Consider the following 23,123-nt stretch of genomic DNA (forward strand, 5'->3'; position numbering starts at 1 on the left):
TATAATAGCAAACTCATTTTTAAAAAACTGCTGACGTCATCTTTTTAATTCATCGGATGAGATTATTTTATTTTCTCATCCAACGGTTTAGATCAAATCTGATGTCGCTAATTTATTAAATAAAAAGGTGCTTCTCTTCCATCCCCAAATCGTCGCTTATCTTTGTTTAGCCCTGCCGAATCAACGTTTCTCTATGTAAAAACACATGTTCAATTGCCTCTTTTCAGATCTATATATTTGGAATTCTTTCAACCATTTCAGTTGTTCTGGTTTACAATCTATCTATATACTTTTTGTTGGCGTGAATTCCTGCAAGGAGTCTTTTATTCTCTCTTCTCATCCAATAACTGAACAGTATGTCTGGTGTAGATATGCGTATTCATTGGTGTTTTAACAAATGTATTACAGAATAAATTCGACCCTTTTGATGTTTCTTATAGTTTCTAAACCCAGTCATCATTAATCTTTGTTTTGTAAACTTTTTGTTTCTTAAGTTTTTCAAATCTATCGTTTGTCCCTGAGTTCGATTCGTTAATGGTAAGTAGGCCTGCCATATTTTTGTATGGTTAATGTTTCAATTCTCAAATGGGTGGATTTTATATTTAGATTTTTATTGAATCTTCGATTAGATGTTAAAACGAAACAGGTGTTACCTCCAAGGAAAAGAGAAGAAACCACCAACGAGGTAACATAGAGTACGGTAGATGAATAGGTAACAAAATGGAACCACGTACCTCCTTCACATTCTCGACATTCCACGACCGAATACAAGCAAAGAAAAACATTAGCCTATCTGTGAACAGTAAAAATATAGCCAATATTGAATAAAACAACTGATAGGCAAAAATGTGTAAAGATGCGAGGCAACCTGAAAGTTAAACTCAGAAATCAAACGCTCCCACAATGTTTGTTTTTTCTCTTTGAACCTCCCACACAGTAATCCTAATTCCTCATGATCTGCATCAAAGAGAAACAGAGATGTTGTTTTCACTTTATATAGAAAGAAACAGAAAAAATCGGTTAAGTGGAAGAAGACTACCTGAATATGAACTGCAGAGAGGACAAATACAAGCCATCAAAACAATCACTAACCGATCAAAGCATCCTCTTCCACAATCTAAAATTAACAAAGCCAAGTAGAGTTAAAATCGCATGAACATAATAAAAAAGCATTGAATGATCAATTTAGAAACCAAACTCTAGAAGAGCAACAAGAGTAAGAGAGTGACAACGATCAGTCAAAGCCATCACCGATCAATCGCAGGATCATCCTCCACAAATCTAAACCAACAAAACAAAAACGACATTATGTAACTAGAAGATAAGACAAAACCACCGAACCAAAGTGACAATAAAGAAGCAAATAGAGATGAGTTTGGAGCAAGGAACCCATGAGAACGCTTGAAGAAAATAACATGGATTAGAAACGAGATGATTGGATCATGGTTTGCTTCCTAAAGATCTGCAATACGAAGAAAGAAACGTAAGGAACAAACAAAACAAAAAAAGAAGAAGTAAAAGACGTGTTAAGAGGAAGAACAAAACCCTTTGAAGAAGTAGCACATAGAAGAAACATGTCCATCAAAGCCAATGTTGAAGCGTTGAAGGAAGCCTCCTGTAACAGTACAATCTGCAGATAACAAAACACATAAAACTTTGAATATACTGGTGAGATCAAAGATGAGAAAATGACAAGTAGGTAAGTGTTTACTCAAATATAATCCAGCAGCGAGGAAACCACCACCCAAAATTCCATTTACATTTAACACTCAGAGAGACCTTGAAAGCTATAGTAGGAACCAATTGATCTGAAAATAAAGTTAGAACCTATCAAGCAGTATCAGGTGCAAAACCATGTAAAGGTCTAAAGAGTCCAGGTCGCTGTATTAAACATGAAGGGTTTATGTTTAGACAAGATCATACTACTGCATACTCAAAGATCAGATTGTTTTATATTATATCGAATCATGGAGACTAGAAGATGGCAGCATTCCAATGTTTCATGTGATCACTGAAGCTTCACCGGATAATATATCACCAGATTTGTTGTTTGTAGCAATGATGCAAACTGCACATATGAAATAATCAACTCATTGGAATTATTTACACAATTTCCAAACCGTTATCAACGCTGACTAGTTGGCAAATACACGTACCTGTTTGGGGTCACAAACAAGCTGCATCGCAGCATTGTCAACATACATATGTGACATACATCAAGATATTCAGAGGCTAGTGTTGTTACTCCTTTCATCCATAAAATAGTGGCCTGCTGAGAAAAAATTGCATTGGCATCAGTGTTATATGAGCTCAACAAGAAACAAAAGAGAGGGAAACAAGTAAAGGAAAATGTATTGTCAACCATACTTCCAAGACATTAACTTTGTCAACAGAACACAGCTTGTCACGCCGTTTCCGAGCTGTCTTGAAGGCAACATGAGCAATTTTATCAATATGGGGAACACAAGACATGCGTTAAAATATTAGTCCGTAGTACTTAACAATCTTTCCACGGAAATCTGTATCTGAAATTTTCAATCATGTACCTCGTGGGTAGCATAAACCTCAGTGTTGAACCCAACTTCTTCGCCATTTGCACTGGTCTTTATCCCGCTTGGCTCTCCAAGATAAATACCTTATCATGCATATATAAAGATATTGTCACACTACATAATGAGAAAAACAAGAACTACAATCAGTTTAAAATTTTAATAAACAAATTATAAACTGACCTCATGTAAGATCTTTGCCATACATATCTTGGATCAGTTTTGCGCAGAACACCGTGTCCATATCCTGGAACAACCTGCAGAAAAATCATGACGAGGTCAACAGTGAGACTGGTAGACCAAACTTTGACGTTATTAAAATGAGGACTCAGAACAAAATTTTAATTCATTTTCGCATGCTCCATTTGTTTGAAACTTCCATCAGTCATGTACAGGTAGAGGAATTGTGTGTTTTTACCTTGCTATTGTTTAATGTCTTCCAAACATATTAACTGCTCTTTCGATATGTTTTCTCCACATTCCTTCGCAGCTTCCTGTTGCAACAAAACGAATAAGAGTCTAAGAATTTGTTCTCACCAACTAATCATTGTATTATAAAACTATCACACGCTACCTACAAAAAACTCATGAAGCTCTGACATAGATTGAAGACTTAAACAAATTTCCACCTCCAAGATTACTATAGCAAAAATAAAACAGTAGAAAAACAAAGATATCATGGCGGCAGATTTTTGTAAGTCTTGAAAAAACAACAATAAACACAAGAAGCTTGTTTTAGGAGAAATTAATACAGACCTGTGGATAGTGATGTAAAGAAGCATCATGAGCTCTTTCATCTTTTCATCACCAAATCCCAACATGTGGGAAAGCAAATTTGCACCATAATCCAAAGATGTATCTGAGGGGATGGAATCACCATTCTTGTACATCCTGAAATGATTGAATGGAAAGTTAAATACAAAAATAGAAGTTAAGAGTAAACTATCAATACCGAAAACTCAGAAGCTACAAGAAACATGAAAAAAAATTACCTCCGATAAACATACGCAGCTACAACAGGAACACGAGCAATCAGGTTGAGACAATCCTCATATGTTGGCTCCTAGAACCTGGACAAAACGATTTTTGTTATGATACCAGCTACTATGAAACACTATCAATAACTAAACCAGAAACTTGAAAAGCACACTTTGACTTGTGAAATCCATTCTCATATGCCTTTTGGAACTCTTTTGGCACTTGGATATAAGGAAACGAAAATTAGCATTCCGCTGAAAATTGAAAAAAGAAGAAAAGAAGCTTTAACCCATCTCACAACAAAAACAAGTATACGAGTAAAGAGAACCAGTACATAATTGTATCATACAAACCTTTGGCCGTCTGAACGAACAATGCTGACCAGTGACCACGACGTGTGAGAGTTGTCCATGATGCATCATCAAGCACAAGAAAATAAACTTGAAACTGCAATGCAAAAGATAAAGCGAGCATTGAGATGAAAGAGAAAGAGAGTCAGAAAAAGAGAGAGAGAGAGAGAGAATAAAAAAGGAAATTACCCATTCAATGCAACACCTGAGAGCACACAAAATGAAAGTCTCTTTATCAGTCAAACATTGGCCTTGCTTCAATCGGAGAGACCACGATTGAGCTTCCCTGCAACAAAAAAAAAAAACAAAACACACAAGAAATCTTACCTGTTTGAGAGTGACTGAATATATAACCCGTTGAGAGAAAGAGAGAGAACTAAACCAAAACGAAGGGAGCCAAGAAATCTTACCTGTTTCCAAGGTGATTTTGTTACCTTTCTGCTAGAGCATCTTTTCCAACAAGCTGCACGCAAAAACACAATGAATTTATTACAGATAGAATTATGTGCTAAGACTGTTTTCTTCTATAACTCAAGCCAAGATTACATGCCAAGACTATCCTTCAAAACCTTAAAAATGTATATTGTTAAGACAATAGTCACGATATTGATACATATACAAGGATAAGTGACACGTACCTCTCTGGCCTTTGTCCTGATGTTGATGAAATCTGGATCCAACTTCTCATAGAAAGTTTCCAAAGCCTGAAGAATAAGAAAAAGCAACTTTTATATACAAGAACTAGAGACAGGGAAACCAAGACAGGTAAAAAAACATAAATAATGCTTATACGAGCCTGCGGCAGTTGTGAAACCAAACACCATCTAGTTTATCTCAATCGAGACATCGTGGAACATCTCTCATCTGAATATGCGTGTACACACCAAGAACATCTGGGAAACACCAGAAACAGAGGACCAACAATAGCCCATCTTAGATAAAGCAACCGCTAGGCAAAAGGTTTATGGATGAAAGGTAACCTGAAAGTTAAACTCTAAAATCATACGCACTGCCACAATGCTTTCTCTCAGCACCTCCCACACTGTAATCCCGTTCCTATTCGATCTGCATCAAAGAAAGACAGAGATGTTTTCACTTATATAGAAAGAAAAAAAAATCGGTTGAGAGATGTAGTGCAGAGAAAACAAAAACCATCCATCAAAACCATCACTCATCGATAAAAGGAAGAGCAAGAGATAAATCATGTTTGAAAAGTCCCTGATGGCACAGTCAAAAATTCAAAATCCAGTCAATTAAAAAAAGAGATAGCTGACATATATTACCAGAAGAAGTACCTGAATAAACTACATGTCCAGCCTTTTGCATCAGAGGAGCTTAGAGTTAGCAGACCTAAAAAAAGGCAATGAATACAAAAACTAGTTAAAAAGGAAAAAGTAAAAGAATAAACTCGTTTAGGAAGGAATTGATGATCATCTGAATGTGTGTACACAGCAAGAGAATCGGGAAAACAGAATATTCCTTTTTTGGGGGTCTTACAATTGCAAGGGTTTTGACATTAACAGAACAACGGATCTTGTGGTTGCAATAAAGAAGATGATAATAAAAAGATGTAGCACAGAAGAAACTAAAAAGATGACATACCTGAAGAAAGGTTTATCATATCAGTCCCGGTGCATCCACCATCTGCATCAAAGGGAGATATTTTCGTAAAAAAGACATTCAATACACAAACTAGTTTAAAAAAAAAAGGGACAAAGTACTCTTGAGTCTTACAGTTGCAAGGGTTTTTGACTCTTGTATGAGAGAAGGCTCTCAAGAAGGGGCTTGGTGTGAGTTAAGCATTGCAGCACTGAAGGTATGAAACAAGTATTGCCTGAAGGTGTTAAGCCTTTTGTATGAAAGGAAAAGATATACGAACAAACTCGTTTGTAATAAATCTTTCACCAGCGAAGCGAAGTGAAGAAGCCAATCGTTTGTAATTTATACATCTCGCTGGTCTCCGAAGACCAGTGAACATATTTCTTCATTTTGCCGGTAGTATAAACAATCTCCAGAAAAGCTTGTTTAGCTCCATCAAGTCCAGCTGCAATAATTAAGCATAAGTGTGTTTCCACATATTCCATCAAAAAGGGAAACAAGAAGATTAGCATACGATAACACTAACCAACATCATCCCAATTCACAGAGGTTTTGGGCTTGCAGGAAACTGAAGCTGAAGATGGAGATGCTATGGTTCTCTACATAAACAAGGAACAACAAAGGAAAAATTCAGTGAAGCAATCAATCCTAATACATAAACATATCACTTTAGAATCTACCAACATCACAGTCACCTTCAACATTTAAGGATAAAAAACAAAAAGAGAAAGAAGCAAGACAAATACCTTATTCTCCGGACATTTCAACGCCTAACATATGAACACCATTAATGCCAGAAACAAGCAAAACATACATTAATAGATCAAGTATGGTATTCAGAGTAGTCAACTTACATAGCTTCAACCATCCCGTGCAATTAATCCTTAGATCAGAGCATGATTTGCTTGCAAATTAAAACACACCTGCAAAACTAAGAAAGAAACGTAAGGTAAAAAAAAAAGGAAAAAAGATGGCTAGCTACACGAAGTATCCCAGAAAGCATGGTCACACATGTTAAGTATACTATTGTATACTCAACTACACGAAGTATATATATGTATTACATGACCACATGCATGAACTATATGACGTTATGTGGTCAGCACCATAGACATATAATCCAGTACACCGGTCAACTGACTCCGGCGAAGACCGACGTTGACTCCGGCGAAGACCGACGTTGACTCCGGCGTTGACCAACATTACAAAAAAAAATATTCTAAACTTTTTTTAAATTTTGTTTTTAAAATAATAAATTATTATACTCTAATATATTTATGGTATATTTATATATTATACTCTAATATATTTATGGTATAAATTATTATACTCTAATAATAAATATATATTTTTAAAAATAATAAAATCATTTATGGTTTTTCATGATTAAAAGACATATTCTATTCAATATCCAAATAATTTTTTATATATCTCTAATATATTCATTCTTTTTTGGTAAAATATATTCATTCTTATAATTAGTTACTTTTTTTTTTCAAGCTAAAGTAAATAGTTGAATAAATATCATTTATAATTATTTTCAAGATATAAAAAATCATTTATAATTATTTTCAAGATATAAAATCGTTGATAATTATTTTCAAGATACAAAAATCATTTATAATTATTTTCAAGATAAATATATATATATATTTATTTATATATAATTATTTTCAAGATATAAAAAATCATTTATAATTATTTTCAAAATATAAAATCATTGATAATTATTTTCAAGATACAAAAATCATTTATAATTATTTTCAAGATAAATATATATATTTATAAATGATTATAAATAATTATAAATGATTTTTGTATCTTGAAAATAATTATCAATGATTTTTGTATCTTGAAAATAATTATCAATGATTTTATATCTTGAAAATAATTATAAATGATTTTTTATATCTTGAAAATAATTATATATATATATAAAAAGCTCTGGTAATCAGATTATTGAAATATTACAAAATCAATAAAATTAAATTCAAATACTTTCATTAGAAAATAATATGAAAAAGATTAAGTATATGACTCTTTACTCTAAATTTTGCATGGTAAATGTTATACAAAATTTTAGATACTCTTAACTTTAAAATTTACAACTCAAAATAACATATAAACAACAACAACAAAAATTCACAATATTTACTTTTAATATATAAAAGATAAAGATATAAAAAACCATTTTAGCAAAACAATGTATTTGATATAAGGGTATGTTTTGAAAAATGTATAGAATAAGAGTATTTTTGCAAATGCCTTTATATTATATCTTGAAAAGAATGAAAGTAGTAATGAAAGTAAAGAGTCATATAATCAATCTTTTGCATATTGAATAGAGTAAACGACAAGAAAACAATTGTTTACACTAATAAAGAGTATTTTGAAGAGTAAATTTTAAAGTAAAGAGTATCTAAAATTTTGTATAACATTTACCATGCAAAATTTAGAGTAAAGAGTCATATACTCAATCTTTTGCATATTATTTTCTAATGAAAGTAGTTGAATTTGATTTTATTGATTTTGTAATATTTCAATAATCTGATTATCAGAGCTTTATATATATATCTCTTGAAAATAATTATAAATGATTTTTATATCTTGAAAATAATTATCAATGATTTTTTATCTTGAAAATAATTATAATTGATTTTTTATATCTTGAAACTAATTATAAATAATTTTTATTTAACTATTTACTTTAGCTTGAAAAATAAAAAGTAACTAATTATAAGAATGAATATATTTTACCAAAAAAGAATGAATATATTAGAGATATATAAAAAATATTTGGATATTGAATAGAATATGTCTTTTAATCATGAAAAACCATAAATGATTTTATTATTATTTTAAAAAATATATGTTATATTAGAGTATAATAATTTATACCATAAATATATTAGAGTATAATATATAAATATACCATAAATATATTAGAGTATAATAATTTATTATTTTAAAAACAAAATTTTAAAAAATTTAGAATATTTTTTTTTGTCATGTTGGTCAACGCTGGAGTCAACACCGGTCTTCGCCGGAGTCAGTTGACCGGTGTACTGAATTATATGTCTATGGTGATGACCGCATAACGTCATATAGTTCATGCATGTGGTCATGTAATACATATAATTTGTGTAGTTGAATATACAATAGTATACTTGGCATGTGTGACCATGCTTTCTCGGATAGTTCGTGTAGCTAGCCATCTTTTTTCCAAAAAAAAAATAGAAGAAGAAGTAAAAGACGTGTTAAGAGGAAGAACAAACCCTCTAAAGACACAGCATAGAGAAGAAGCGTGTCAATCAAAGCCATCATTGATTGATATAAGCATCATCCAAAACCTGAAATAACAAAGTAGGAATCATGTTATTAGGAAGAAAAAAACAACAAAAACAAAGTGAATATTCATAAACAAATTACTAATATAGATGCGCTTAGAGCAAAGAACCCATGAGAACGCCTGAGGTAGATCAGTCAAAGCCATCAATGATTGGTAAAAGCAGCATCCAAAACCTGAAATAACAAAACGGCAAGTAATATTCAGAAACAAATAATAGAGATACGTTTAGAGCAAAAAGGTTTATGGATGCGAGGTAACCTGAAAGTTAAACTCAGAAAGCATAGGCACTCCCACAATGCTTTCTCTTGGAACCTCCCACACTGTAATCTCGGTGCCTGGACTATCTGCATCAAAGAGAGACCTGGAAAACATCCAATCAAAAGGACCAAATCATGTTTGAAAAGTCCCTGATAGCACAGTCCAAAACTCAGGAAGCCAAAATTCAAAATCTAGTTTATAAAAAGAAAGAAAGAGATAGCAATGGGAAAACAAGAACCTGAATAAACCACATGTCGAGCCTTGTGCATCAAAGGAGCCCAGACTTAGTAGCAGACCTAAGAGACATACAAAAAAAAAAAAAAGCAAATAGCGAAATCGATCAAAGCATCATCCACCAGAATATACAACAACAGAAGGACAAAAAGCAATATATAAATTCAAACCGTAGGGGGAGCAAGGATCGGATCATAGACTCTCTTTCCCAAAACACCTGCAAGACGAAGAAACTTACTTACTTTACTTAGGCGAACCCAAAAAACAAAAAAAAAATCAGAGACGCATTAAGAAGAAGAATTGAATTGATAGAGACCAAACCCAAGAAGAGGGGGGAGTGATTAAGAAGAAGAATTGAATTGATAGAGACCAAACCCAAGAAGAGGGGGGAGTGATGATGAGGATCATAGATTCCCCTCCCAAAACAACCTGCAAGACAAAAAAAAAACAAAAAAAAATCAAAGCGAGAGCGATCAATCAATAATAGCATAATCCACCAGGAAACTTCAACATACACAAGGACAAGTTATAAATCAAACCGTCTAAGAAAGTGTGAAAATTCAGAAGCAGGAGCGAGCGATGATGATTCGCTTCCAAAAAACCACCTGCACAGAAGAAGAATTAACAAACACATGGAGCGAGAGGTAAAAAATATGAACATAATAAAAAGCAATTGAGAGGGAGAGACCAAACCCTGGACGAATTCACAACTCAATAGATGATCGGATCGGTTTAAAACCAAAATCAGAGACAGCATCGGGGGTTTAGAAGAATGTCACTCACGGCACCGCACCATCAGCGTCACGAAGAACAACAACAACAGAAAAAAATAGAACAAGAAGAAGAAGATATGAATAGTGATGTGGTTTTTACTCGCAGTAGAGAGAGCGTTACCTAAAAATAAAAAGTGTAACATTTAGTTATTTATAAATAACGTATATATACTGCGAGTAAATAACATTGCAATGCCACCTAATGGAGCTGGAGTCTTTTGTGATGGTCTACTTCTATACCTTGACGTTGTAGAGGATACTGAAGCCGAAGATGGAGATGCTACGTACTGTTGATGCCTTAACAAATTTTAGTGAAGCAATCAATCCTAATACATAAACATATCACTTAAAAATCTACCAACATCACAGTCATCTTCCACATTTAGGAACAAAAAATAAGAGAAAGAAGCAAGGCAAATACCTTATCACCGGACACTCCAACACCTAATATATAAACACCAATGCTGCCAGAAACAATCAAATCATACATTAATAGATCAAGTATTGTATTCAGAGAAGTCAACTTACATAGCTACAACCATCCCGTGCAACCAATCCTTAGATCAGATAATAATTCGCTTGCAAACACACACCTGCAAAAAACGAAGAAAGAAGTAAAATACGTGTTAAGAGGAAGAACAAAACCCCTGAAGACATAGCAGAGAGGAGAAGCGTGTCCATCAAAGCCATCACTGATCCATAAAAGTATCATCCAAAACCTGAAATAAGCTGACGATGCTTCTCTCTTATAGAACTTTGAATATCTGTAACAAAAGACGGGGTCTTAGGCTAAAAGCCTAGATGCAGTGTCACTAGGAAGATGAGCAATATTACTCGAAACCTGAAACATCCAACAAAAAGAAACCAAAACATGTTTGTAAGTCCCTCACGGCACAGTCCAAAACTCACAAAGCCAACATTCAAAATCCAGTACTTGATGAAAACAATTAGATAGGTGACATATATTAAGGAGCTCAAACTTAGCAGACCTGAATAAACCACACTGTAATCCGGTTGCCTCTAAGATCTGCATCAAAGAGGGACATAGATGTTTTTCACTTGTATAGAAGGAAAAAGAAACAATCGGTTAAGAGAGGAAGAACACTACCTGAAGATTTAGTGCAGAAGACAATAACGATCTATCAAAACCATCACCCACCGATCAAAGCATTCTCCAAAATCTAATATAACAGAGCAAAGAGAGGTAAAAATTGCATGAAAACATAATGAGAAAGGCTTTTAAGGGATTCAGTTTAGAAACCATACCCTAGAAGAATAACATGAATAGGAGTGACAACTGACAGGGATCAGTCGAAGCCATCACCAATCAACCGATCCTCCTCCACAAATCTAAACCAACAAGAAAAAAACAACAAGTAACTAGAAAAAAAACCACCAAATAAATGTGAAAAGTGAAAATTCAGAAGCAAATAGAGATGCGTTCAGAGCAAGGAACCCATGACAACGCATGAAGACGTAATTAGATCATACGCACTCCCACAATGCTTCTTTCAGAACCTCCCACATTGTAATCCCCGTGCCTATAAGATCTGCATCAAAGAAAGATAGAGATGTTTTTCACTTAAAAAGATTTAAAAAAAAAAAAAAAAAATCAGTTGAGAGGAAGAACACTACCTAAAGATATAGTGCAGAGAAGACAAAACCATCCATCAAAACCATCACTCATCGATAAAAGGAAGAGGAAGAGCAAAACCCCTGAAGACGTATCACATACAAGAAGCATGTCCATCACCCAAAACCTGGAAAAAAAAAACAGAACAACAAGTTAGAAACACCAAACCCTAGAAAAGAACAAGCAAGTTAAAATCCAATGATCGATTCAAAGAAACCAAATCAATATTAAAGGAGAAAACGTTACCAGCCTGAAAAGGCAAAAGTTGCATAACCACCACCTGTGATCCCCCAGGCTTTGGACGAGTCCGTAAAACTAACACCAAAGAACCGGATAATCCTAAAACACAAGATAAAGGAAGTTAGATCCAATCCAGGATTTTCAATCTATTGCTATCAACCAACAACAACGATGGTGGAGTGAGCAATGAGACCAAATTATATGAGAAGATGTAAAAAAGAAAAAAAGCTAACCTATGGTGGTTTAGGGAGAGCTTAAGAACCCCACGGAGTTGCAAAGTTTCATCTATTAGAGGACATGTAACCTCTCCATGTTTACACTCTCCGCTCTAGTGGCAGTCCAAAAGCCCGGTCCCATATCAGCTGAAACGAGAAAGAGAAAACAACATCACAAAGATGAATGTGGTTTTTTTCAAAGAGAATTGTCAATATCGCAAAAGTATGTTTGTGGATGTACCTGTGATCAGATGACGAGACTCCTTGAGACAACCAAAAAGCAGTGTAGTATCTACATTTGAAAGAATGGCCACTCTATTAATTATAACCAAGATTTTGTAAAACAAAGGCCTAGGGTTAGTAATTGACAGCTGCAGAAGAGAAGAAAGCATCAGAACAATAGAGAAAGAGAGAAAGTAGAAACTCAAACCTGCACAGCGGTAAGTGGAATGTCACCACATGAAATAGCAGCTACATCATTACTTATGAGAGCGGCATTTTTTTGCAAGAGTCCTTGTTAACCTAGCAAGAAAAAGGAAGTCGACTATTAGGAGTTATACCAAAGTGGGACGAGAAAGTAGACAATTTAATTATGATAGGATGGATACAAGAAAACACACGATTTAACGTTAGTGTTCTAGTTTTACCGCTGCAAATAATGGTGGCAGATCCCATTTTCTCACAAGCAGATAGCCTCCACACCTGCAAATCAACCTTTAGTCATACTATATAGTAGAAAGGATAAAAGAGTCAAATAGGAAACACGAAAACACACGATTGTGCTCTCTCCAGTCATCAAGGGCAAGAGAGTGGCCGGATATTAAAACTCCATCTGCAGGAACCTAAAGATAAATTATTAATTTCGATTAGACACATGGGAGTATATATGGACAAAAATAAAATGAAAAGGAGAGAATAAAGCACCCACTTGTCACCTGTGCAGCAATCAACACAAGAGTAGTCATCATCATGAATGGTATAGCAGGGCTATGCTGCTATATCACAGTACAATCTGCAGCATAGCCATGATAAGCCACCCTTCCATAGTATTGAAAAAGTGAAACAACTATAAAACCGCCAAGAGGATTCTAATTTGAGCTCAAGTGAAACAAACAACTATCAAAAATAGAAGAAAAAAATGGAACCTTGGCCTTTGAGTTTGCTCTGCAAGCAACCTCCTTCCTCGAGTCCACCAGTCAACAGAATAAGCATCTGGGCTCTTCAGTGTTTACTAGGCTCCTTGGGCGTCTTCAATGGCCAACATGCACCTACCAGAAAGAGACATGTGAAAACAGATCATACATTGTCGGATCCATAAGAAAAGAAAAACAGATGAAAGATTCTAAGAAACAAACCTTGTTAGTTTTTAATGTAGCAACAATCATATAATGGAGAGGCGAAATCCTCCTTCTTGGCTGGCTAAGAGATAAGCGGCAGCTTTGAATGGCTTCAAGGCATGAATCTCATCAAACATCCATGGAAATATCACCTATATAAAACAAAGATTCCAAAATTGTTAGAACCAGGGTGAACCAATCATCCAAGCACCAAGCTATGAGCAATTAACAATATAATTAAAAAATACTCAAAACCTGTACCTCTCCAGTGAAGAGTAAATGCTGAATTTTTTTGAGTGCTCTTCACTTGGCTCCTTGTGTATCCTCCATGGCCAACATGCACCTACGAGAAAGAGAAATGATATTACAAAGGGCACAATGTCGGATCCATAAGAAAGGAAAAACAGAGAATAAGTTTGGCTAGGAAAACAAGTAGAGAAGCAAAGTATGAGATTAGAAAGACGTTGAGGGAAAGAAACATAAAAACCTGTAAGATAGAAAACAAAGAATAAAAATAGAACCTTGGCCTTTGAGTTTGGCTTTGCAGCCTCCTACCTCGAGTCCACCAGCCAACAGAACAAACATCTGGGCTCTTCACTTGGCTCCTTGTGTATCCTCCATGGACAACATGCACCTACGAGAAAGAGACATGTTATTACAAAGGGCACATTGTCGGATCCATAAGAAAACAAAACGAAAAGCAAAGTTGGAAGGCAAACCATGGAGGAGAGAGAGAGAGAAGCTGAGTTGCTGGTAGAGGAAGCAAGAAGGTGTGATCAAGAACATGTAGCAGACACCTTAGTTATGGCTTCATGTCGGATCCGTTTTTATGCTCTGAATCTACTTGGTCCTCCAAAAAAGTCTGAGTCATTGCCCTTTAGATTGGAACACGAACACGAACACCACACACACCTGTTTCACCCAAAAGAAGAAAAAAAAGAAAGAAACAAGACCATTAATTAAGATTTGTATATACCTTTTTAATGAGTTCGAATGATGTTGTTACTTACAGTTAGAAACGCCAGGCGACTGACAAGAAAAAAGCAGAGTCGAATAAACCATCGTCCGTCCGGGTAGGAACGCAGGAACACACCAACTGTTTCGTTTCACCCAAAAGAAAGAAAGAAACCCCATTAAAGAGCAAAAACTCCTGTTTCGTTTCACTTTAATAAAGAAAAAGCGGAATATGAAACACAAAAGACCAATTTGGCCAGGGGTTCTTCACCTATAACACGCCATCATAGTATTTGCAAGTATATTCAAATTCGAAATGATCGGCAAAGGAGTTCGCAAGCCTTGTCATACTTTCAGCGTAATCCATTACATGAAACGATCCCCTGTTATACTAGAATTGATAGAGATACTACCTTTCTAAGCTCGGTGAGAACAGGGTGGCACAACTTCGTAAAGCTTTTGACACCTACAGAGTAGAAAATATTTGTAAGCCACTGGACATTGATAGAACTTTGAGAGCACAACAGAATAGAAAGAAAAAAAAAAAAGTACCAGCTGCAAAAGAGGGTCATCAGGTAAATGCTTCAAGACAAACTCTCTTTGCCCTTGGATCAGTTTTGCGCAGAACACCATGTCCATAGCCTGGAACAACCTGCAGACAAATCATGCCGAGGTCAACAGAGATATTTAGTACCATTACAACATTAACTAGAAGAAGGGGGGCGGGGAAACTCTTATGGCGGTGTTAGTTACTAGAAGCTATGAGACTGGTAGACCAAACTTGAGGTTATTAAAATGACGACTCAGAACAAAATTTTAATTCATTTTCGCATGCTCCATTTGTTTGAAACTTTCATCAGTCATGTACAGGTAGAGGAACTGTGTGTTTTTACCTTGCTATTGTTTACTGTCTTCCAAACATAGTAACTACTCTTTCAATATGTTTTCTCCACATTCCTTCACAGCTGATTTGATCCAAAGAACTTCCTGTTGCAACAAGACAAATAAGAGTCTAAGAATTTGTTTCTACCAACTTATCATTGTACCATAAAACTATCACACGCTACCTCCACAATAGACGAAAACAACAACAAATAACTCAAGAAGCTCTGACGTAGATTGAAGACTTGAACATATATTCACGATATAGACATTTCCACCTTCATAATTACTAAAGCAAAATTAAAACAGTAGAAAAACAAAGATATCATGTCATGCCGGCAAATCTTTTAAGTCTTAAAAACAACAACAATAAACGCAAGAAGCTTGTTTTAGGAGAAATTAATACAGACCTGTGGATAGTGATGTAAAGCCTCATGAGCTCTTACATCTTTTCATCACCAAATCCCAACATGTGGGAAAACAAATTTGCACCATGATCCAAAGATGTATCTGAGGGGATGGAATCACCATTCTTGTACATCCTGCAATGATTGAGTGGAAAGTTAAATACAAAAATAGAAGTAAAGAGTACACTATCAGTACCGAAAACTCAGAAGCTACAAGAAACATGAAAAAGATCACAGAAATATATACTCTTCACTAATCTCCGATAAACATACGCAGCTACAACAGGAACACGAGCAATCAGGTTGAGACAATCCTCATATGTTGGCTCCTAGAACCTGGACAAAAAGATTTTTATTATGATACCAGCAACTATGAAACGCTGTCAATAACTAAACCAGAAACTTGAAAAGCACACTTTGATATTGATATAAGGTAAAGAAAATTAGCATTCCGCTAACATTTGAAAAAAGAAGAAAAGAAGCTTTAACCCATCTCACAACAAGAACAAGCAAAACAAGTATACGAGTAAAGAGAACCACACAATTGTATCATACAAACCTTTGGCCGTCTGAACGAACAATACTGACCAGTGACCACGACGTGTGACAGAGTTGTCCATGATGCATCATCAAGCACAAGAAAATAAACATGAAGCTGCAATGCAAAAGATAAAACGAGCATTGAGATAAAAGAGAAAGAGAGAGTCAGACAAAGAGAGAGAGAAAGTAAAAAAGGAAATTACTGATTCAATGCATCACCTGAGAGCACACAAAATGAAAGTCTCTTTATCAGTCAAACATCGGCCTTGCTGCAACAGCTTATATTAAGTATGGAGAGACCACGATTGAACTTCCCTGCAACAAAAAAAAATCCTACCTGTTTGAGAGTGAGTGAATATAACCCGTTTAGAGAAAGAGAGAGAACTAAACCAAAACGAAGGGAGCCAAGAAATCTTACCTGTTTTCAAGGTGATTTTGTTACCTTCTGCTAGCGCATCTTTTCCTACAAGCTGCACGCATAAACACAACGAATTTATTACAGATAGAATTATATGCTAAGACTGTTTTCTTCTATAACTCAAGCCAATTTTAGATGCCACGACTATCGTTGAAAACCTTAAAATGTATATGGCTGAGACAAGAGGTCAATAGTAATACAAGGATAAGTGACACGTACCTGGAAATTTTCATTAAGATCTGCAACACCTCTCTGGCCTTTGTGCTGATGTTGATGAAATCTGGATCGAACTTCTCATAGAAAGATTCCAATGCCTGAAGAATCAGAAAAAAGCAACTTTTTATATACAAGAATTCGAGATAGGGAAACCAAGACAGGTAAAAAAACATAAATAATGCTTATACGAGCCTGCGGCAGTTCTGAAACCAAACACCATCTGGTTTATCTCAATCGAGACATCGTGGAACATCTCTCATCTGAATGTGCGTGTACACAGCAAGAACATCTGGGAAACACCAGAAACAGAGGACCAACAATAGCCCATATTAGATAAAGCAACCGCTAGGCAAAAGGTTTATGGATGAAAGGTAACCTGAAAGTTAAACTCTAAAATCATACGCACTGCCACAATGCTTTCTCTCAGCACCTCCCACACTGTAATCCCGTTCCTATTCGATCTGCATCAAAGAAAGACAGAGATGTTTTCACTTATATAGAAAGAAAAAAAAATCGGTTGAGAGATGTAGTGCAGAGAAAACAAAAACCATCCATCAAAACCATCACTCATCGATAAAAGGAAGAGCAAGAGATAAATCATGTTTGAAAAGTCCCTGATGGCACAGTCAAAAATTCAAAATCCAGTCAATTAAAAAAAGAGATAGCTGACATATATTACCAGAAGAAGTACCTGAATAAACTACATGTCCAGCCTTTTGCATCAGAGGAGCTTAGAGTTAGCAGACCTAAAAAAAGGCAATGAATACAAAAACTAGTTAAAAAGGAAAAAGTAAAAGAATAAACTCGTTTAGGAAGGAATTGATGATCATCTGAATGTGTGTACACAGCAAGAGAATCGGGAAAACAGAATAATCCTTTTTTGGGGGTCTTACAGTTGCAAGGGTTTTGACATTAACAGAACAACGGATCTTGTGGTTGCAATAAAGAAGATGATAATAAAAAGATGTAGCACAGAAGAAACTAAAAAGATGACATACCTGAAGAAAGGTTTATCATATCAGTCCCGGTGCATCCACCATCTGCATCAAAGGGAGATATTTTCGTAAAAAGACATTCAATACACAAACTAGTTTAAAAAAAAAAGGGACAAAGTACTCTTGATTCTTACAGTTGCAAGGGTTTTTGACTCTTGTATGAGAGAAGGCTCTCAAGAAGGGGCTTGGTGTGAGTTAAGCATTGCAGCACTGAAGGTATGAAACAAGTATTGCCTGAAGGTGTTAAGCCTTTGTATGAGAGGAAAAGATATACGAACAAACTCGTTTGTAATAAATCTTTCACCAGCGAAGCGAAGTGAAGAAGCCAAACTTGCAAATTTATACCTCTCGCTGGTCTCCGAAGACCAGTGAACATATTTCTTCATTTTGCCGGTAGTATAAACCATCTCCAGAAAAGCTTGTTTAGCTCCATCAAGTCCAGCTGCAATAATTAAGCATAAGTGTGTTTCCACATATTCCATCAAAAAGGGAAACAAGAAGATTAGCATACGATAACACTAACCAACATCATCCCAATTCACAGAGGTTTTGGGCTTGCAGGAAACTGAAGCTGGAGATACTACGGTTCTCTACATAAACAAGGAACAACAAAGGAAAAATTCAGTGAAGCAATCAATCCTAATACATAAACATATCATTAACATCACAGTCACCTTCAACATTTAAGGATAAAAAACAAAAAGAGAAAAAAGAGAAAGAAGCAAGACAAATACCTTATTCTCCGGACATTTCAACGCCTAACATATGAACACCATTAATGCCAGAAACAAGCAAAACATACATTAATAGACCAAGTATGGTATTCAGAGTAGTCAACTTACATAGCTTCAACCATCCCGTGCAATTAATCCTTAGATCAGAGCATGATTTGCTTGCAAATTAAAACACACCTGCAAAACTAAGAAAGAAACGTAAGGTAAAAAAAAAAATAGAAGAAGAAGTAAAAGACGTGTTAAGAGGAAGAACAAACCCTCTAAAGACACAGCATAGAGAAGAAGCGTGTCAATCAAAGCCATCATTGATTGATATAAGCATCATCCAAAACCTGAAATAACAAAGTAGGAATCATGTTATTAGGAAGAAAAAAACAACAAAAACAAAGTGAATATTCATAAACAAATTACTAATAGAGATCAAACACAGTAATCCTGGTTCCTCATGATCTGCAACAAAGAGAGACAGAGATGTGTTTTCACTTCTATAGAAAGAAGAAAAAGAAAAAAAAAATCGGTAAAAGAGGAAGAATACTACGACCTGAAGATGTAGACAAGAGAAGAGAAAAAAGATCCATCAAATAAAAGCATCACCAATTCGATCAGTGATGGAATGACTACAAGAGTGTCAATAAGAAGAGAGGGTACCTTGAAGGAAAACCTAGAATTCCAACCAGCAAAACCACGAACAAGGATGTCAGGCTGTGGATATGCAATCAAAACACACAGATAAAGGTAACAACTTTATGAAGATGATGAAATCACAAAGAGAAATAGTTTGACATCATAAAATAAGGCTAAATCAGACATACCTATATCAATGTGGTGATGACACTAAAAGAACAGGAAGAACCAACACCATATTATCAATTCCACTTCAAATCATGTCAATACAACAACAAAATTCCCATTTAATCAAATTGCAAACTGTTTTCAAATTTAATAATACGAAGAAGCACTGATCATTATTAGCAAAACTTAAAGCAACACAAGAAACAGATAACTAACCCGAGATACTGTAAGTATGGCGTTAACTTTAACGACGGCAGGCGGAGAATAAATAGCAATGGAGAAAGCCACCTTCAAAGCAGAAACACGAAGCAAGTCAGTGAGGATTTATTGAGCTATAATGCAACACCAAAAGAAAAACCAATTCGGCAAAATAACATCTGATCAAAGCGCATCAGCAATCTGAAATTGGAAGACCTTGGCACATCGAATGAATTCATTACCTGCCATAATGGAATCAATGCAATCCACAAGTCACAACAAAATCTCGTCATTAACAAGAATACAAGTAAGATCAATAGATAGTGAGACCATCATCATAAAAATAAAGCTAAATCAGACATACCTCTATATCAATGTGGTGTGACAGTAGGAGAACAGGAACAACCAGCACCATTATCAAAATTCCACTTCATATCCCAGTTAAGCAAATTGCAAATTGTTTTAAGAAAAAATTATAAATAAAAATTCCCAGTTAAGCAAATTGTTTAAAAAATATATATATATATGAAGAGAAACACTGAAACAAATCTCAAAGCAACACAAAGGAACAGATAATAAAATTCATCGATCAAATCAGTAGAACCAGTTTATTATGTTGTTACCTTAATTAAGCAAGCACGTTGGCGACGATTGTGTTCTGAATCATCAACGAGAGAGAGAAAGAGTCAAATAAATCAATCAAAGCTAATAATTAAAGCGACTCGGTAGAGATTAAGAAGAATAAGGTACTGCTCTTTATCAATACCAAAAGCTCAGATCCTCACTCCTCTCTCCTCTCTTCCGTTTTGAAAAAAGAGAAAGGGATGGAAGAAGACGATGCTCCAAGAAAACGACGACGTCTCAATTAATGGACCCTATGGGTCGCCAACTAACACCAAAAGCCCCAATTCGCAGAATTTCCAAAACGCCATCGTTTCAGGTCTCAACGATCATCTTCTTCGTCATCATTCACGACCCAAGGGAAAAAACAAAAAAAAAAAAACAGAGCAGATGTTAGAGTTAGCGATGAATGATGAAGCTGAAGATGGAGATGCTACGATAACACTAACCAACATCATCCCAATTCACAGAGGTTTTGGGCTTGCAGGAAACTGAAGCTGAAGATGGAGATGCAACGGTTCTCTACATAAACAAGGAACAACAAAGGAAAAATTCAGTGAAGCAATCAATCCTAATACATAAACATATAACTTTAGAATCTACCAACATCACAGTCACCTTCAACATTTAAGGATAAAAAACAAAAAGAGAAAGAAGCAAGACAAATACCTTATTCTCCGGACATTCCAACGCCTAACATATGAACACCATTAATGCCAGAAACAAGCAAAACATACATTAATAGATCAAGTATGGTATTCAGAGAAGTCAACTTACATAGCTTCAACCATCCCGTGCAATTAAAACTTAGATCAGAGCATGATTCGCTTGCAAATTAAAACACACCTGCAAAACTAAGAAAGAAACGTAAGGTAAAAATAAAAAATAGAAGAAGAAGTAAAAGACGTGTTAAGAGGAAGAACAAACCCTTTAAAGACACAGCACAGAGAAGAAGCGTGTCAATCAAAGCCATCATTGATTGATATAAACATCATCCAAAACCTGAAATAACAAAGTAGGAATCATGTTATTAGGAAGAAAAAAACAACAAAAACAAAGTGAATATTCATAAACAAATTACTAATAGAGATGCGCTTAGAGCAAAGAACCCATGAGAACGCCTGAGGTAGATCAGTCAAAGCCATCAATGATTGGTAAAAGCAGCATCCAAAACCTGAAATAACAAAACGGCAAGTAATATTCAGAAACAAATAATAGAGATACGTTTAGAGCAAAAAGGTTTATGGATGCGAGGTAACCTGAAAGTTAAATTCAGAAAGCATAGGCACTCCCACAATGCTTTCTCGTGGAACCTCCCACACTGTAATCTCGGTGCTTGGACTATCTGCATCAAAGAGAGACCTGGAAAACATCCAATCAAAAGGACCAAATCATGTTTGAAAAGTCCATGATAGCACAGTCCAAAACTCAGGAAGCCAAAATTCAAAATCTAGTTCATAAAAAACAAAGAAAGAGATAGCAAAGGGAAATAGAACAAGAACCTGAATAAACCACATACATGTCGAGCCTTGTGCATCAAAGGAGCCCAGACTTAGTAGCAGACCTAAGAGACATACAAAAAGAAGCAAATAGCGATATCGATCAAAGCATCATCCACCAGAAAATATACAACAACAGAAGGACAAAAAAACAAATATATAAATTCAAACCGTAGGGGGGGTGGGGGTGTTGAGTGAAAACTCAGAAGCGGGGGAGCAAGGATCGGTTCATAGACGCTCTCTCTCCCAAAACACCTGCAAGACGAAGAAACTTACGTAGGCGAACCAAAACAAAAAAACAGAGACGCATTAAGAAGAAGAAGAATTCAATTGAAAGATAGAGACCAAACCCAAGAAGAGGGTGAACGATGATGATCGGATCAAAGATTCACCTCCCAAAACAACCTGCAAGACAATCACAGACGCGTAAGGAAGAAGAATGACAGAGCGAGAGCGATCAATAATAGCATAATTCACCAGGAATCTTATCTACAACAACATACACAAGGACATGTTAAATAAATCAAACCGTCTAAGGAGGCGTGAAAATTCCGAAGGAGGAGCGGGCGATGATGATTCGCTTCCAAAAAACCACCTGCAAGAGCACGAATAAACTTGCTTAATTAGGGATTAAGAAGAAGAGTAAACAGACAGAGGGAGCGAGAGGTAAAAATATGAACATAATTAAAAAACAATTGAGAGGAAGAGACCAAACCCTAGACGAATTCACAACTCAGTAGATGATCGGATCGGTTTAATACCAAAATCAGAGACAGGGTCGGGGGTTTAGAAGAATGTCACTCACGGCACCGCACCATCAACGTCACGATTGTGTTCTGAATCATCAACGAGAGAGAGAAAGAGTCAAATAAATCAATCAAAGCTAATAATTAAAAGCGAATCGGTAGAGATTAAGAAGAATAAGGTACTGCTCTTTATCAATACCAAAAGCTCAGATCCTCACTCCTCTCTCCTCTCTTCCGTTTTGAAAAAAGAGAAAGGGATGGAAGAAGACGATGCTCCAAAAAAAAACGACGACGTCTCAATTAATGGACCCTATGGGTCGCCAACTAACACCAAAAGCCCCAATTCGCAGAATTTCCAAAACGCCATCGTTTCAGGCCTCAACGATCATCTTCTTCGTCATCATTCACGACCCAAGGGAAAAAAAAAACAGAGCAGATGTTAGAGTTAGTGATGAATGATGAAGTGAACACAAACAAACAACAAGGGTTAGGAAGATTCGGTGACCTTGATCTGGATCTAGGGTTTTTCGAGTTGTTGTATCTGTTACCTTATCGTAGAGAGAGAGAGAGAGAGAGAGAGAGAGAGAAATCATTGAAAGATTAAAT

The 23,123-nt window shown here is 35.5% G+C and overlaps 1 non-coding gene across 50 annotated transcripts; it reads right to left on the bottom strand.

Moving 5' to 3' along the window:
- Window positions 1-578: 578 nt before the first annotated feature.
- LOC104786843 (uncharacterized) lies at window positions 579-22,855 on the bottom strand. 50 transcript variants are annotated; one of them, XR_015556996.1, is made up of 97 exons: window positions 22,717-22,855; window positions 22,487-22,607; window positions 22,301-22,366; window positions 22,122-22,176; window positions 21,943-22,026; window positions 21,775-21,836; window positions 21,532-21,634; window positions 21,354-21,446; window positions 21,200-21,274; window positions 21,050-21,118; window positions 20,942-20,965; window positions 20,722-20,794; window positions 20,418-20,605; window positions 20,275-20,309; window positions 20,016-20,079; window positions 19,670-19,741; window positions 19,474-19,536; window positions 19,310-19,363; window positions 18,919-18,993; window positions 18,770-18,838; window positions 18,662-18,685; window positions 18,451-18,517; window positions 18,273-18,369; window positions 18,062-18,161; window positions 17,931-17,972; window positions 17,624-17,678; window positions 17,309-17,393; window positions 17,125-17,221; window positions 16,936-17,030; window positions 16,717-16,768; window positions 16,518-16,635; window positions 16,318-16,413; window positions 16,006-16,094; window positions 15,762-15,893; window positions 15,537-15,640; window positions 15,363-15,456; window positions 15,022-15,121; window positions 14,741-14,935; window positions 14,526-14,611; window positions 14,235-14,427; window positions 14,037-14,149; window positions 13,777-13,858; window positions 13,534-13,667; window positions 13,324-13,446; window positions 13,107-13,190; window positions 12,954-13,020; window positions 12,826-12,880; window positions 12,609-12,700; window positions 12,420-12,470; window positions 12,197-12,325; window positions 11,970-12,062; window positions 11,726-11,850; window positions 11,547-11,640; window positions 11,357-11,440; window positions 11,199-11,271; window positions 11,080-11,117; window positions 10,810-10,931; window positions 10,619-10,683; window positions 10,512-10,534; window positions 10,331-10,416; window positions 10,011-10,211; window positions 9,857-9,922; window positions 9,639-9,746; window positions 9,488-9,534; window positions 9,084-9,169; window positions 8,906-8,998; window positions 8,752-8,826; window positions 6,331-6,399; window positions 6,223-6,246; window positions 6,003-6,075; window positions 5,783-5,921; window positions 5,612-5,687; window positions 5,480-5,521; window positions 5,173-5,227; window positions 4,858-4,942; window positions 4,674-4,770; window positions 4,516-4,581; window positions 4,288-4,340; window positions 4,067-4,163; window positions 3,881-3,974; window positions 3,700-3,781; window positions 3,542-3,619; window positions 3,306-3,440; window positions 3,128-3,189; window positions 2,968-3,043; window positions 2,733-2,806; window positions 2,547-2,635; window positions 2,368-2,424; window positions 2,157-2,269; window positions 1,924-2,068; window positions 1,712-1,808; window positions 1,546-1,630; window positions 1,390-1,462; window positions 1,252-1,281; window positions 1,040-1,117; window positions 869-957; window positions 579-737 (listed from the first exon to the last, which is right to left on the bottom strand). It is a non-coding gene; the product is annotated as an uncharacterized LOC104786843 (transcript). The 50 variants fall into 50 exon arrangements; XR_015556994.1 differs by lacking the exon at window positions 3,128-3,189 and having other exon boundaries at window positions 1,199-1,281; window positions 2,157-2,272; window positions 10,810-10,854; window positions 11,586-11,640; XR_015556997.1 differs by lacking the exons at window positions 3,128-3,189; window positions 15,537-15,640 and having other exon boundaries at window positions 1,199-1,281; window positions 2,157-2,272; window positions 10,810-10,854; ... (1 more) ...; window positions 16,518-16,613; window positions 18,062-18,137.
- Between the last annotated feature and the right edge of the window lie 268 nt (window positions 22,856-23,123).

The sequence above is a fragment of the Camelina sativa genome, chromosome 5, assembly GCF_030686135.1.
Source record: "Camelina sativa cultivar CO46 ecotype springtype chromosome 5, ASM3068613v1".
Classification (NCBI taxonomy): domain Eukaryota; kingdom Viridiplantae; phylum Streptophyta; class Magnoliopsida; order Brassicales; family Brassicaceae; genus Camelina; species Camelina sativa.